This window comes from Halyomorpha halys, unplaced genomic scaffold, assembly GCF_000696795.3.
Source record: "Halyomorpha halys isolate HHAL.00 unplaced genomic scaffold, Hhal_1.1 Scaffold1964.1, whole genome shotgun sequence".
NCBI classification, from domain to species: Eukaryota; Metazoa; Arthropoda; class Insecta; order Hemiptera; family Pentatomidae; genus Halyomorpha; species Halyomorpha halys.
This window is the reverse complement of record NW_027115607.1, coordinates 95998-113982: the sequence shown is the minus strand read 5'-3', so window position 1 is coordinate 113982 and position 17985 is coordinate 95998. Positions and strand designations below refer to the sequence as shown.

Genomic DNA, 17985 nt, shown 5'->3' with positions numbered 1-17985 from the left:
TTAAATGGGTTATATATACGTACAAATATTGATATTAAAGAAGAATAAATTAAAATTACTAAAAATTTTATTATTATTATTTATGTAATAATTGAAATACTCAATAATATGCAATCCTTTTCTCGCTATTAGGGAAAAAAAAACATTGCTACGTATTTAACATTATCAAACAGACAAAAGCTATCTATACATCATATTCTGAAGACTATCCGGATCAAATTTTAATTATTTGGGTTACTTATACAAATACCTATTTAAGATCGAATGCTATGAATATAGATGAAAAAATAAAATCTTAATATAAATAAAATTAATTAACAAGAACTTTATCATGATTCTTGCAGACAAATCGTCTGTGAATTTTAGTCCATAATATTTTTTTTTCTTACAAAAATATCCAAATTCTTTGTTTTCTTGATTCCTAATTTATTTTCATCAATTCAACGCATAATAAAAATAAAGAGTTATAATTTATAGTTAAAATATAAAAATTGAATCCTACCTTTATTTAGAACGTGTGAATACTTTAAGGATTCGCCGTGAATGTTGTCTAGTGTTGCCAGCTGTAGAAAACTATACAACCCGTTATCCAGTCTTAGATATAGCGATTGTCAGGAAAACATCGGTGTTATGCTTCACTTGATGATTTACTGCAAAAAAAAAATAAATAAATAAATAACAATCAAACCAAAAACAATTCGAACTCATCAACATTTTATTGTTTTAAGTAATGAATTATTAATTATTTTAAAATGTTAAAAAAAAAAATCCGTATTTTTCAAGTACAAAAGATTGAAAATTATTTAGCAATTAAAAAAATTTAGTTACAAATATATGAAAGTTCATAAATAACTTAAATAGTTATAAACAAATCATAACAGAGTAAAATATTTAGCTCAAGTATTGCCTGGGGAATTATTTAATGTTTTTATTATTTATTGTAATTTAATCCCTAATATTTACGTGAAAAAGGGGAGTGTGCATGACGTTAAGTGTCAGCAAAGGACTCACTTGAATAAATTGCTATAACGACGAACACAGAATGCTCTACCTTTCGTTTTGATATTTTATTTTTTTTTTATAATTTCCTAAAAAAATATTTAGGTACGTATACTGTACGTAACTGATGGCAGGAAAGTTATTGGGATATGTACTAATCTTTAAGTTGAATTATAGATGTTCATGTCATTTGATATTGCTCTATGCTAACCTAGAATGAGGAAATTGGAGAGATTAATATCAGCGGTAGAGAATAAATAACATTGGAAATCCATAAGGAAAAATAGTTTTGACGGAATGAGAAAATCCATCATCAAAATCAGAAAAGAGGTAACAAATGGTACACTCTCTGAAAGGAACTAATTAGAACTAACGTGGCATCAATAAACAGAAGGATAACTTTTGTATCATTTCCAACTAAGGAAAAACGGATAAGGAAAAGATTTCGAACAATTCTATATTCGATTGATGGGTGACAATTAAACAGGAAATAATATTTTTGGAAAGTTTGGAAAATAATCGAGAGTTACTAAAAAAACCAAAACTAACCTCGCAAGAGATGGGGCATGTCTACTCACCATTTTTTTTTGTCTGTAAAATATTAAATTGGATATTTACAAACAATTAATTTGATCAGATTGAATTGAATATAGTTTTTAATCCTTTTATTATTTGTATTATTTTCGCAATTACTCGTAACATGCTTGGAGGATGAAGTATGATAGAGTACTGTATAAATATACATTACCAACAAAAAGTTTAAAACCACTTTAATGTTTTGGGAAATGGTATAAAATATTATAATTTAAAAAAAAAAAAAAGTCCTTTGCTAGTGAGATGGAATGCACCGACCAGACACAAGGGGTAAGGTTGAATCTAAAGAACCCAAAGTATTTACTTTTTAATTTTTAACTATTAAAAATTAACCCAAGTCCTTGATCTTGTAGTAGTCTTAACCTTAGTTAAGAAGTCTTAACCTTGTTGTCGCTTTTTTTTTCTGTCTCAAGTTCTCATTGAGGAACTGGTGGGAAACGAACCCACAACGTCCTAAATCAAGTACTAAAGTCTTCCTAGCTTACTTTTTAAAGGTTTTTATAAAATTAAGTATAAATGACTGAAACCTATGAGCAAATTTTATGCACTTTTTATTTTACATTCTCATGAAATGACTAAAATAATTTACAATGTTTCGGAGAATGGAGATGAAAATTAATATCATTTTTTAATATTTATGAAATCCTTTTTTTTTTTTTTTTTTAATTATTTATGGATTGTAATTTACAACTGTACAAAATAATACAACAGGTAAATATGTAGTATGTTTCATATACACTTGAAGGAACCACCCATTGGTGGTACTTCAAACATTAATTTAAATTAGAAGGTCCCGTGGCCATCTTCTTTTCAGACGCCTCGGGGGATTATCAGGGATTGTTAAGGATGAAAGATTAAGAATTAATGGGTTAGGATGGTTAAGGAGTTTGGAATAAAAAGACGCATATCTGTTTTGGGTCAAATCTGCAACAAATGGGATGTAAAGGTTGAAAACCTAAAATAAAGATAAACCTCATTTGTCAGTAAAACCTTGCTCTGCCTTGACAGTGTTGTTATTATCATTGGGCGTTGCCTTATTAAGATAGGATCCTCAACTAACCGCTTGCTTCAGCGAAACCCGTTCTTTAACGATATCAGCTATTGATGAAGATACGTTAAGATCATTGAACCTCCATTGTTCTTCTGATCATCGCCACTCCAGGATAAGATCTTTATAGACAAGTGCCGTTAACTGTCCCATCCTCGCCTCGAGAAATCTCATCTGACTCTTCGGTCTACAGTAGGTCAAAGCGCCTTCTACCTGAGCTTTGGAATACTGGAATAGTTCTGCCGAGGATAGTGATCACATTAAAGTGTGAATGCAATTTTATATTTATTAATTGATTTATCTATATTATTTCTTGAATACTTAATTTATAATGCCATTGTTGATAAAGCATTGTATTTTTTTATAATACTAATCAAAATATAATTGTTTGTACCATCCTTAATATTAAAGGCTGTGATACTGTGTTGGGCAGGTTCCGCCAGTTTGTGGGCATCCCGTTGTCTGTCATTTGTATTTCTACTCCATATTCATTTACCCGCGCTGTGCCTGTGGTACAGCTAAGGAATTCGGAATATTGAATTCGGATATATTTTTGTTTTTCTTTTGATCCGGAATTTTCTGTATTGTTGTTACTTACTGGTAAATTACACAACGTCCCTCTGATGATCTTTGAATTTTTTCTCATTAGTCAGACGTCTTAAATCTTAAATTCAACTTGATAAAGTAGAAATTTAAAGTTGGTCTATTGAGTTCTCCAGTAACTATGAAAATCAGCCATGATATCTGAAGAAAAAAATCATCAAATAAATTTGGTAATAAAAAGGCAAAACGAGATAACCTTTTCTTTTTTTTTTTCATTTAATTTTTTTTCTGGTCTTCTCTTTCTCTCTTCCTGGTCAATTCTGTCATACCGGATAGCGGGGGGGGGAGGTTTATCTCTATCTAGTTACCATCCTAGAACACTGGTTGGCCACGAAATAAAAGTGAACTCCCCTGGGCGAATTGGAACCGGCGCTACTGTAGTTACGAGATATTTAGAGACGACGCCTTAACTCCCTCTTCTACGGATGGCCCCAAAATTAGTAACAACGGTTATAAATATATTTTTGCATAGAGGACACAATTGTGAAGTACAATAAAGAAGAAAACTATTACAAATGGGTCATAGTTCCTGTTGAATAAGTATGAGATATACATTGGCGTTTCCTAGGTATTTTTTTCTTATCCTGAACATTTGGGAAAGTATTAGAAAAATGGTATTTAAGGATTTTTCGGGACAAATATAACTCGACTAATGTATGTTTAAAAAATGTCTGGCTTTCTTTACTTAAAGCTGTTGTTTTTAGAACTTTGAGCATCGGTCTTATCTCATTGTAATATCTGGAGCGTATAAAAAAAAAGTATACATGCTATTGTTAAATGCAAAATAAGCAAGTAAATAATTTTGAAAAAAAAAACTATTTTAAAAATTGTTATAGTTTGATTTCCCGGTTCCTGTGGCCCATTCGAACGAACCACCCAGAGACATGTCTAATATTTATGGATGCAAAATCACTGAAATAAATAAAGTTTTAGTTTACCACCTCCCCTCGTTTCACACTCCCATTTGCATTGGTCCCTGTCACGTATCTCCTGTTTTAACAAACTTTGACCGTGACTATGAGCTTTAACAATAAATCATTTTTCTTTCACTTTTTTTTCCTGACTTTTTTACGCGAAAAATAAAGTTTTTAACCAATATTAGCGATCAAAATAAATATTTTAGAAACATGGATAATAGCATATGTTACGGCTATTTTAAATTTGGGCCATGGTTGATTAAATTTTCAAAAGAAGGTTTGTTAAATTATTTATTAATAACGATAATGCTTATCATTTACTTTTAATAACTCACATGTGTATGAGTACTATTTGCAGGAGATAGTTCTTCGTCATCAAGTAGTCATATTATTTCATCAACCTCTCTGCTATCTTCTATAAATATCTTCCTAAAATTGTAAATCTTAGAAGATAACCCATACTATAATAGATAATCTAAATTATTATAAATAATCGAGTAGTTGTAAACCTAGATTCTTACTAATCCTTACTGAAAACCACAGGTGTTTCCCAGTAAGTCCAGTTACACTAAATTATTACACCTCAACAAGGTTCAAGTTACTCTACTTATATAGTTTCGGTCAATAACAATTTTTTTTTTATCTTAATTAATTGTGCTCTTGGCTAGTAAGTTTTAGTTCAAACAATTTCTGATTCAACGTGATAAGTACAATACAGCTCATTAAAATTCATATATATTAAATTTTAAGAACAAATTAAGTAAAGTTCGCATCAAGGTAATTAAGGATGGAACTACATCATTCATACTCAAAATAAAACATAACTTACTTATTTAATGAATAAAATGACCGTCACAAAGTACAAATAAATCATTTCATAACTGATCTGGTTTATATTGCAACAGAACTGGGAATTCCACTGCTGAGCTCGAACTTGCAAGCAAGACGGACTTAGCGGTACCAGGAGCTCATGAACTCCGCAGAAGTTAGGAGGACTTAAGATTCGCAGATCTCGGGACTTTCTCGTTGGTGTGGTCGTTTTGATTTTATAATTTTATTTTTTTTATTTCGTTTATTTATTTTTGTATTATTTTGATCTACGATAGACTTTTACACGTTTAATGTATTTTTATCATTTTTTATAGTTGACCCTATCCAAAGTCCGGTTTATTCTAAGATTAACAAATGTAACTTAAAATATAAGTTAGTCAAGATAATGTGGTCTTAGAATTATCCTAGTCTGACTTATTCTGATACATAACTACTATAGTTTTAGAAAATTTATTGTATTGCATTAGTCTCTTTGGTAGCTAGTTATTGGTTAATTTTATACTTAAGCACATTGTCTTAACACTGGTTTATTTCGAGACTGAGATAGGTTAGCAAAGGTTTAATCAAGAACCAATTCTAACCTCTGTCACAACAAAAGACAACATTTTATAGAGTTTATGAAAATCCATTGAAAGAGGCAACAACAAAGCTTCGTATTATTTTATTTTAAAATATGGTTAATTTTAACAAGAAATAATTAATTGTTATAATTCAAAGCCGATACTATTAAAGATTGCTGCTTGCACATTTCTATCAGTTCCTCTTGTATTATTATATTTACTGTGCAGACACTATCGACGAGCGTGAGTCAACGTTTTACGAACGTTTTAAAAGTGAAATGAAAAATAATTTATTCTGCGACAAAATCCCCCTAAAAATAATTAAATGGTCCAGACTTCATGATTCATTGTTTGGCAAATAAAAAAAATTGTAGTATTTAAGTTAAAATTATAATTTATTTTTATGAATAAACGACTCCGGCTATTACAATACTTAATAAACAAACGATCTTAACTTCCAATCCATTACAAGAGACTAATCTACATGACTATTATAAGGCCTATCTGGACATACGCACTTGAGCTTGGAAGCTCTATTAAACCTTCGAAACCTAATCCTTACAATAACAGTCACAAATATAGTCATAAAGATCTTAATGTTTCATATGCAACAGATCTATCCCAAACCAGATATCAAAAACTCCATAACTAAAAGATTTTGGGGGCTCCACTAAATCTTTGAATTCCTCTAGGATCAAATCCTTCGTAAAATATTCAATGCTCCTTACAGTATCACAAATAAAATCATTCATAAATACCTTAATGTTCCATTTGTGACAGATCTAGCCCGAACCTGGTATTAATCCACTAATGTCTAACCTAGCTTCCTCTTCCATTCCTGATAATCCTCCGATTTTCCAGAAAAGAAGATGACCTCAAGACCTTCTAACGAAGATATGTTATTAGAGTGCTACCAATAGGTAGTTTCTCTACATGTGCCGTATCATACCATCATAATCTAACATCACATCTAATAAATGTATCTGATGTAAATACAGTTGTATATTTCAATAAATAAATAAAAAAATCTTAATGCAATTCTGTGATTTAAAAATTTTAAACACTCGGGAATGAAAAAACAAATTATATATTGTTTTTTTTATGATATTATTAATAAATATTTGTTTTTTGTCTGTTGAATCAAAATCTACCATCATCTTTTATTTAAATAAATTTATAAGGCTTAATAAATTAAGAATTATTTGGATAAGATTTTGTTGAAAGAGCCTTCAAAAAATTTAAATCTGTACCTACATTACTGTAGCAACAACCCATGAAGAGTCAGGGGTTCAGTACTTTATAAAGAAGTACTGTTACTAGACCAACGGTTGTGCAAAGAAGTTGGTCAGAATCACGCTCGACCGCCAGTTTTTACCCAATTTAAGAGGCTGGGTGGACCCCAGGTGGGCTCCAGAACCCACAAGAGTTGACTCACGGCTACAGTTAAATAGAAAACAATTTCCTGCCCATGAAAGAACCATATCGATATCATTTTTTTCAAATTCTAAATTTAAAATAAAACAGTTTCAGTATGTTTTTGTTTGCTTAGTTCTGAAACGGTAGAGCATGGTTAGATTTTTTCATTGTAGAATCGCCAAAAAATCTTGATCAAAATCGCCGTGGACATGTTATAAAAAATTCCTATTAATACCAAAAATAGAGATCTATGCATATTTGCGTTAGTTTCTAAGTGATTTCTAAATTGTTAAGATTATTCATTAGGCCTCTATTAATGTAGAATAGTTTTTAAACTTGTTTTCGAGAAATGGAATTTATTTTACAACTATATAAAATTAGATATAGATTTGATCGGATGCAGCCTGTTGTGCATTATTAATGCTCAACCAGTGGACATGAAGTGATGCCAACATGCGAGCTATCTGATGGAGATTGCCCTCCCGCGGAACTGACCTGGTTTTAGCCGGAATAACTAACCCACTCCGTTACACTAAACCCGCTCTATCCCATCCCACATCCCCAACTGCACTATTATTAAATTATTACCTCTAATTATTAACATTAACCGTTATTATTTATTAACATTAGTATAATGAAACCCTAAATTAGCTACTGGAATCTTTATTCAACATTTAAAAGGTATTAATCCAGTTAGCTCTTTGCTCACACTACTAGCTTTTATTAACCTAATGAATAAACTGAAGACATTTGGTTATTCATATATACTGTAGTGATATTTTTATATATCTTATTAAATAAAATCAAAAATTGTTCACTGCCACTATAAACAGAAAGGATACAATGTGAATTAAACAATTACTTTTTTATTGTACCAATTATTTTCCTAACTTTTTTGAAAATAATTTTAAATAAGCTTTTGATCGAGTCTGGCATCCAGGTCTGCTCTATAAACTTCGTCAATTCCTACCCTCTACATATTTCCTTATAATCCGCTCATATCTCACTGATAGAACCTTTAAAGTAAATCATAACCTTCCCTACTCATCTCTATTTTCTCAGTCCGCCGGTGTTCCTCAAGGTAGTATCTTAGGTCCCATTTTTTATACGGTTTATACAGCAGACATCCCAACCCACCCTAACACAGTCCTAACAACATACGCTGATGACAAATGTATACTGTCTGTAAACAGCGACCCAACTAATGCATCACAAACACTACAGACACACATAGCATCTATTGAAGAATGGTGTAAAACTGGAGAATCAAAATAAATCCTGACAAATCCCATCAGATCATCTTTACTCTCCGTCGTAAACCTCTACCCTCCTGTCCTACAGTATCCTTTCTAAATACTCCACTAACGCCTGTTGAACAGATCCGATACTTAGGACTCCATTTTGACAAGAGACTTACTTGGAATCCACACACAAGACTGAAACGACAAGAAACTGCTCGTAGATTCCGATTGCTACAACACTTACTTTATATTTAAATAAATATTGTATTCAGTGTTTATTGTGTAATATTTCCATTGCAACCTAATAAAAACAATGTAACCATGGTAAAAAGCCACACCATAAAAAAAAGTTTAAGCATCACAATATATATAACGATTACTTTTTGCTTGACTATTAATGCTATATATTTTAGAGCTTTTTTAGTTTCTTTCAATAATAAATCAGTTATAATCGCGACTTTATTGTTCCCATATTCATACCCTATAGTAAATAAGAAAATAGATTTAAAAAAAAAAAGAATTTTGTCAAATAATTATTAAACACTAAAATGTACATAACACAAATCATGATGAATAAATAGAACATTACCTATAATCGTTTTATAACTGTGTCTTCATAACTGCGTTACGACTAGGACTACCTAATGCAAGGTTTGTCGCAGAACCGGGTAATAGTGAAAGGGAAAAAGATAAGTGCGAATTGTTTTTTTAGGGGGGTTTTCCATACCCAAACCATTCTTTCTAGCCGGCAGTCAGTTTGTTTATTTCTTTTTTGCAATATTTATCTATTTATTTTTGGTGTTTTTAATTGTGTCTTAGGTGCTTATGAGATTGGACTAAAACGAATTTAATTTTTTTTTTTTTTAATTTCATTATTCATAAAATAATAAACATTTCCTTACTGAATTTTAAGTACACATATGTATATATATTTAAAAGTCTGCATGAACATGTTTTTTATTGACGTTCAGTTTATTATTAGCCTGGATACAGATTTTTAACAAGCATTACACAATGGAATATTCAACCCCCAGAGTTACCTCTTACCGAGAAAAAATTGTTTGCATATATTTTCCATTCGTGCTATTGTGTATCGGTTCGATTCTGCGTAGTGAGAGTTGACTTTTTATCTCGTTGGGGACGGAGGGGATAAATATTGACCTTCCCACTCTGGCTAGAATACGTTGTTAACCTTGAACCCGCCCCCTGTTGGAATAATTAATGTACTTAACCCTAACAATCCTTCCAAACTGTTCTTTATTTCTATAATGTTATTAAACGAATTTATCTTTATTTTATTATTTTATTTAATGTTATCATTTACTAAAAAATAAAATAAAAAAAGGTAACAATTAACTTTTTTTAATGGCTTGCATTGAATGGACAACATGGAATACAATGTTGAATATCTTTAATATTTGCCGATCTTCATTATTAAAACTATAAAACTACAATAAGACTGATATCCACTTCCCTACCAAAAAAAAACAGTTGTTAAGAATTGATTTAAAAAAGGATACGTCGCCAGGAAAGGTCAATAATATAAAATAAAATACAAGTGATTTTCCAATAAGCAGTTTGAAATTAAATTTTAACGATTATTGAGTCTGGCAAAGATAAATTCCAATGACGTCAGTTAGAGTTATTTTTAAGTTGGACCTTATTGACAATTAATCGAAAGGTATAAAATAATTGAATTAGCTTTCAGGCCAAGTAAAGTCTCCACTTAACGATAAAAGCAATTAAGTGGAAGTAGACGGAACCAAGTTGGAGCTCCATTTCCTTCTTCCATTCATCTCTTCCTCCGCCTTGCGCTACTTTACTCGTTTGTAAAGTTCCTTTCTGTTCTTACTGTGCCATTTGTTAATATTTCCTACAGTTATCGAGGGCCTTTATGTCACTTGGACGGGGCAGGCAAGAGCAACTGACATTAAGTAATAGCTTAATGGCAGGTATCATTATGTCAGGAAAAAGTGAAAGTGGTTGCGGGCATTATTAATTTGCTGTACATGCATTATACAACAAAGGTTATGTTTGTATTGGCAAAGCAAGATATAATATAGCAGTTAGCATTGTGAATCCAAGTGATTAATTATTCATTTGTATACCGCATCAAGCAGACAAATATACTTTAACAACGATAAGCGTTTTAAAAATAATTGAACCACCACCTTCTACTTTTTACAGAAAAAATCGGTCAATAGATATACATAAAAAAGGTTTTTAATAAAATCTGGAGATAAACACTTTTCGAATTTTATAATTAGATAGATAAATATGTAAGAATAGATAGATAGAAACAATCTGATGCATATCCAAACCTATTTCCACTTCAATGGGTGGAAAAGCAAACCGAAAGGGGGTAAAACTGGAATTATTCTATTTACTAAAAGAAGAACTAAGATTAAAGATTGTGAGCAACAAGATTAAATTACTAAGGCAGCGTATATTAGTATAATCTTAGACTTAGACTTGTAGGTAGGCTTAAACCTAACAAATACAAGGCTAATTTATGTATTCATAAAGCCTATAAAATTTTATACGAGTCCAATGTTTACAAATACTCCAATATTGTTATAATAATAATCATGGCTTTGCGACCTCAAGGTATCGCCTATCGCTCTCTACATACATATTTCCAGTAACGTCCATCCAAACCAAAATCTACTATATCAGTCTTGATATAATAAAAGATCCTAAATCAGTTTTAACGCAATCCTCTCATCTACGCTTCAGTCTACCCTTCAGTGTTTATTACCATTTTAGTGATTCACTCGCTATTAAGCCAAACAACCTCACCCGCCAATCTTATACGCCACAATGCTATAACCTGAATTATATTTACCGGGTGCAGTCCCCTTAATTCAGGGTTGTGTAGCCTTCTAAATTGTCCCGTTGATTCATCATTTTTTGGTCCGAATATTATATTTTCAAAAACCTTAAGGCGCTGTTCTTCCCTCAGTGTCAGAGGCCACGTTTCGCACCCATTAAGGATATTGGGAAAGATAAGGAATAGTTTTATAAATTTAAAATAAAAGTTTTAGATTCCTGGATAGAAGGCTAAGTTATTTCGAAATTGAATAATAACAAAGATTAGTACTCCATTCAAAATTGATACAAATTATAAATCCAAATATAAATTAGTATCAATCTGACAATCCAAGATTATGTATTTATAGCTTGCAATATGGTCCTTGAATCCTATTACTGTAGACCTTATGAACTCAACAACAGAATAGTTTATTACTCAAGTAATAGTTTATATTATAAAAAATACTAGTATGAACGACTGAAGCATGTGGTACTGTTTTTTATTTAGGTTTTATTAAAGTACTTATGTCCTCCAAATTGGGGCAGAAAAGAACGGTTATTCTACAGGATACCACACTATTCTAGTCTGAGTTTAAAAGTCGAAATTTGTTGCGAGGGCCTGCTACGAAATAAATGTCAACCCACCCAGTCCAGATCCAAACCAGTACGGCTTATGATTCAGAATTGCTAAGTTTTTGGCACAATACGCTCGGCTATCCACGGCTTCTATATGTAATAAACTAACTTTTATGGTTTGTGACATAAGTTTGTTTTATTATATTTTATGTCTGGAAGGGAGTTTTTTTTTTGTTCTCAAAATCTGTAATATTTTCTATTTAATTTGCTTTTTATTAGAATAATTATGCGCTTAGTTAAAGTAAGCGCTTTAATTACTTCCTGTTATTTTATTTAAATTATATATTTTTAAATAAATCAAAACTTTAAGCATTGCTTACTTGATATTTTATGTTCTGCAATGAATTCTTTTATACGAGTAACAAATATTAAACCAATTCCTTGCCAATTATACTGACATGTTCAGGATACGTTTTTTTATTAATTTGTTTTTGTCTTGCTAATGAAATTGTGAAAAAATTAGACATTTCAGCGATCCTTCCTTTCCTTAAAACGATATAGAAATTTATAACATCGGAAACTACATCACATTAACCACTCATTGTCTATGTTCACGAAAGAATACATAATGGAAGTTGGAAGAATGATTATGTGAACATAACATGAATTTAAAGAGAAAATAAATTGAGTATTTCATTCCTTTCTAAAATACTAAAGATCTCATTTTTGCTGTAAGTGCATAGAAAAGATGTCACCATTGGTATGTGTAATGGTCAAAGTGTACATATGCAGTTTATGTAGCCATAGACCTGATATTATCATGCATTTTCATTTTTAGAAGCAACGTGTTGAAATTATATTAAAAAAGAATTTTAACACTGTTCTAAGACTTTCTAAAACTCTATATGTAAAAAAAAAAATAAACAAGGGACATTGTTACAAACTCAAATATCGCAAGTAAGTAAAGACGGTTTTTACAAAGAAGGAAGAAATTATAAAGGAAGTTTTTATTCCTTATATGTGTAAAATATATTTCATTGAAAAATAGTGAAAGTAACCGAATATTACGGTAGTTAAGCTCTTTCTAAACGAAAACCAGGATGGTTCTGTTAACATTTCCTCTAATTGCCTGTGGGTAATTAATACTAAAAGGAGCAGAAAGTTTTTAATTGTTAAAGGAATACACTGCCATAGCATTCTATTCATGGAGGAAATGTAAAAAATTATGTCCTTATAAGAATTTAAAATTTTCACTCGTATTTTATTTAGACATCAAAGAACAAATTTAGTTCTGTGTTAGACTATTGCAGGGTTCTCCAACTTACGACCTATGAGCAAGAGTTTATTACACATACAAAAAAAATCCCATTGAAACACCTTTCACTTAAAAGATATTTTATAATTTAATACAAACAAGCGTATACTAAATTTGCTGGTTTATAAGTTAGCTTTATAAAAAAGGCGTGCCTATGTTTGTTTTTGTCAATGAAGTTTATAAAAAAAAAATATAATAAAAATTTATAATGTATCTTTACTTCAGTTCATGTGGTTGGCTACAACAGAACTAGAAGTAGATAATCGCTCGTTGTTGGGCACAGATGGTCGACCACACTGTTCACACTAAATATATATTTATATTGCCATTGCAATGTTTATATCGATTGATAAGTAGTAAAAATATTTTATCTTTATAATTTCCTTATTTATGTATTACAAATACTTGACCCATATAAATAAATATTTGTACTTTTACTTTTGACTTTTACTTAACACACTAATGTTATTGGTTTGTTTGTTTTTTTTGTTTTTGGCGTAAAATATCGTTGATCATAAACGTCATTTATTCATTATTTAGTTTTGCTTATATTTGTTTTATTTTGTTTGTTTTTTTATTATTTTTATCTGTTTGATGTTATATTTGGGTCAGTAAACCTTTTAATTTTAAAAACTGAAATACTAATTTTATTGTTTTATCCACCTTCTCTGAGAGTTTTTGAAATATCTGGGTTTAATCCTTAGCTAATGATGTGAAATATGGGCGTTCTTGTAAAATATAGCTGATTGTCAAATTTTTGTTACAATATACATTATATTTTTTTTTACAGTTCGAAGGCATTTGTTTCTAAATAAGTAGGAGTGAGTGAGCCTCGTGTGACCTATCCACAGCCTGGTCAGTAAGGCTGAAGGTACCCCAGGGCTTGACGTCCTTTTTAATAATTTTGAGTTTAATTGTTGGGCTTTCATTCCACAAAGATTGCCATCTATCTTTGATTTCCTTTTCGTGAGGTCATTTCTGATGGACTTAACATTGCATTATCCCGCCTTGGAAGTGCGAGTGCTTATCTTATTATATAGCAGCATGATCAGCCTGTTCATTCCTTGTTATCCGCAACCTCGTTCAAGTTTTTAAATGTTGGCCTTTGGGTCTTTGTAAGTTGGACTATCCTGGTATTCATTGAAATAAACAGAATTCGTTCCGTTTTAAGTAATTGAAATACCCCGAGTCATTTGTATGCCATTCTCGGCGCATAGAAAATGAAAACGTCTCCTGTAATAACTAAGGGCAATATTGATGTTCTCCATTGACCGAACATACTAGAGGAGAACTTATATTTAACAAAAGGATGAGAAGGAGAAAGGTATTATTATTCAGTCCCGAAAATTCCTCCCTGGAAGCTATGGAGTGGCCATACCGTTAGATGCAGAGATGGCTGGAATAATATAACAGTACCGGCCATCGGCTCTGTATTAGCGCTAGTCGTTAATTTGGTCGGCCATTTCCACTGACTGCTTTGGAACGTGTACGCTATTTATGGTACGGTTAGATGCTTGTACCTGCAGTACTGTGTGGGTGCGCGCATAATTACGCCATCACGGGCTGAGGTGGTTGTAAAATATATGTCGATATAATAATAATATGAACCTCAACTACTTAACTTGTGTAGCATGTTTATTATGTCATTCAATAGACTTTTAGATTTATATAATGATATAAATGGCCATTTTAAACCAGAGGAAATAAAAGTCTTTCAACCACAAGCTATGTTAACTACTTTCAGATTCTCGTGGCGCATAACTTGTGGGAACATAATGATCCTTTTCTGCTCAGATGGGTTGCTTAAAACACATTCTGTTAAGTGTATTCATGTAATACAATACATAACTTTTAATCATTATTATATATTAGTTTTTTAAATAACAGGTCTTGAAAATTTCTGATATTTCGAGGTCTAATATGTTTAGACTAAAAATGAGGAGACAGACCTCGAAATACTAAAAATTCAGTTAAAAACTAATAAAAAATGATGAATTGGATTTGTTTACTATCTGTCAGGGTAGTAAACCTTATACGGCTAAATAATAACAGCTCTGACAGCTGTCACACCAACAATTCCTAACTCTATCCTCACCCCGTATGCCGATGACTCATGTCTATTAGTGAATAATGACCCATTCATTTTATCCCAAACCCTCCAATCCCACATCATCACCCGTGAAAAATAGTGTCAAAATAGGAGGATTAAAATAAATCCTACCAAATCACCTTTACCCTTCCTTGTAAACCCATGACTTTTTGCCTCACAGTATCCTTTAATAATACACTTATTCCTGTCGCACAAATCTTAACAGAACGGGTCTACATCTGGAAAAACCACTGACTTGGAATCCTCATACAAGACTGAAAAGGTAGGAAACTGCTCGTCGTTTCCGACAATTAAAACATTAACTAGACAGATGGTCTGAACTTCCAAATAATTACAAAAGACTTACTTATATGACTAATATAAGGCCTATCTAGACTTACGGAGTTGACATTTGGGGCTCTAAACCATCTAATTTCTCTCGTATTCAATCCTTATAATCCAAAATCCTTAATACTCCTAACTTTGTTACAAATCAAGTCATCCATTAGGACTTTAATGTTCCACAAGTTTCAAATTGGGGCAAAACCAGAGGCTTCTCCTTCATTACCTGATAATCCTTCTAAGCGTCGATGACCCTGTTAGAAGTGTTATTAGAGTAGTGGGTAGATCCTCCACACGTCTGTATCACGCCATTGTAAAACTAACATAAAATTTACTTATTGTATATATTTTAATATTGTTGTAATTATAAGTAAATAAATTTAAAAAAAAAAAGTTTTCTATCAATCTCTTTCTTACTGTCCCTATTATTCTTCTCCCTTTATTTCAATATATTATTAATTTATTTATTTATAACAACCGATTTTTTTGTCATGGTAAAATTATTATGCAGTACTTAATTCGTAATTATACATTATCCACAAATATCATTTCGAAATGAGGTATGAGCTCTACAGAAACCACAATACCGATTTCAGAAACTTTTAGACGCTTTTATGAAACAGACATGATTAATTAATATTATATATTAATTAATATCATATATTAATTTAATTATATACTATTATTTCAGAATGTTTTTGGAACTGATGGTTTCCCATTAGGTAACGATATTATCATAGTTTTACAAGCTATCAGTAGTAAGTTTATCAGCGATATAAGTGATGTTATATACTCCAGAACAATGGCTTGTGAAAAACCAGACTTTATCGAATAGCAACTGGAATATTCTATATTTGAACCTTGGAAAAATTCGGGGAATGGAAGCTTATGATCAATAACGAAATTCTATAACACAGAATAGTGCAAATTTATTTATTTTCTTAATTTTTATTTATTGATAAATATTACAATCTGCCACAACATTGTTGGGCAATAAGTAATAGTGATAATTGATTATATTCATACTAAAATAAAATAACATAAGAATAAAAATAAATAAATACATGAAAAAAAATTACATAAAAATAAATTAAATCTCTCTCTAAATAAGTACAAACAGAATGAAAAAGAAAATAAACATAATGAAACTATATTTATGAACAAATGAATAAATAAAATAGTCACCAGTCACATTTACACTCTTATATACAATATTTACACTATCGATCAGAGGATCCCTGAGCTCACTCTATCCCCAGAGGAAGAGTAGAGCTCTTTGAGATCCCAGCGTCACTGGCAATAAGCCTGTGGAAGTTGAGGAAGTACACTAAAGCCGCAAGCACTCAACTTAAGTGGAGTATCTGACCACTCCAGAACTCCTAGCAAATTTATCAGTAAAGAAATATAATTTCCGTGATTATGTTTTATATTGCTCGTTATAACGCAAATAACTTTAAAACGTTAAATTGACTTGGACATAATTGGCTGCAAATTTAACGATTGTAATGTGCAAAAAATAATAAGTTGCTTCGATACTGTTCATTAAAGCTGTTAATGATAATAGCAACATAAGAAGATTAAGGCATTATTACCAGATGATAGTAAGAAGGTTAAAACAATTTGGTTTATTATTTTTTTTATTAGTGAAACTATCAGTTTCGAACAATTTAATAAAAATATATAAAGACAATATTTAAATTAATTCCTTTACTCCGCAATTTTAAAAATCTTCATTTAGTGTAACAAAAAATACAAGTGAATCGTTCAAGCGACAAAATATTTCTGAAATTTTCAAGTATAAGGATTTAGCTTGAATAAACTTTTCGCCTTCAACAAATAACTTCTTTTTTTTGTAACTTTTGATTAAAAGCTAAGTCAAAGATTATAAAATGGAACCTTGGTGAGGGAGTAACATGATAATTATGCAAATATTTAACAACTCCTCGTGGAATATTCAAGATCCTACTTTGTGGTTTTGGAATTAAGCCTTTGGGAGCCCCTTTTGCCAAGTTCTCCTAAAAGCTCTAAAATAACAACGGAATTTTTTTTTCAAGGATTAAAAGGGATCGTAAAAAAACAACATTATCATAATAAAAAACTTTTTTAACATTCTAAAGTCATTTGAAAAAACTCCTTTGTTGAATTTTATGTCGTCTTTCTCTAGCCAACAATCAACTTTAGCAGTTGATTTAATTTGTTTTTTTTTTGTTCTCCCCTACCCAAAAAAAATTTTAGTGTGCATTTTATTACAGTGAATATTTAAACAAATACAAACTTCTATTATTGCTTTATTTAATACGATTAATTTATTTGTTATATAAATACATTTTATTACAAATTTAATAATTACTACTAAGATACTTTACACACAGACACTAAGAGAAGAGGTGCGAAAACTTAAACAGGTTAGAGTGGACCTTTTATAGACTGTTCTTTTTTTTGTAATAGAAAACATCCTGGTGCATTGTAAGGATTTATTTAGTAATATTTTTAAAAAAATTGGGAATATTTCCCCTAAAATCCAAAATATTTAAACAGCAAAGTACAACTAATTTGGCCCGACAAATGAAATATTTATATACTTTTAATTAATAAGCTAAATACGACTATACATTTTAAAGAGATAAAATTATTTTTTTAATA

General features: G+C 30.7%; 1 long non-coding RNA gene across 1 annotated transcript in view; it reads right to left on the bottom strand.

Annotated features, from left to right (window-relative positions):
- Positions 1-540: 540 nt before the first annotated feature.
- LOC106690908 (uncharacterized) overlaps positions 541-17985 on the bottom strand; it is a 95937-nt gene continuing 78492 nt past the window's right edge. Inside the window, exon 2 of the long non-coding RNA XR_001344688.2 lies at positions 541-650. This is a non-coding gene — a long non-coding RNA (uncharacterized lncRNA). The remainder of the gene's footprint in view (positions 651-17985) is intronic.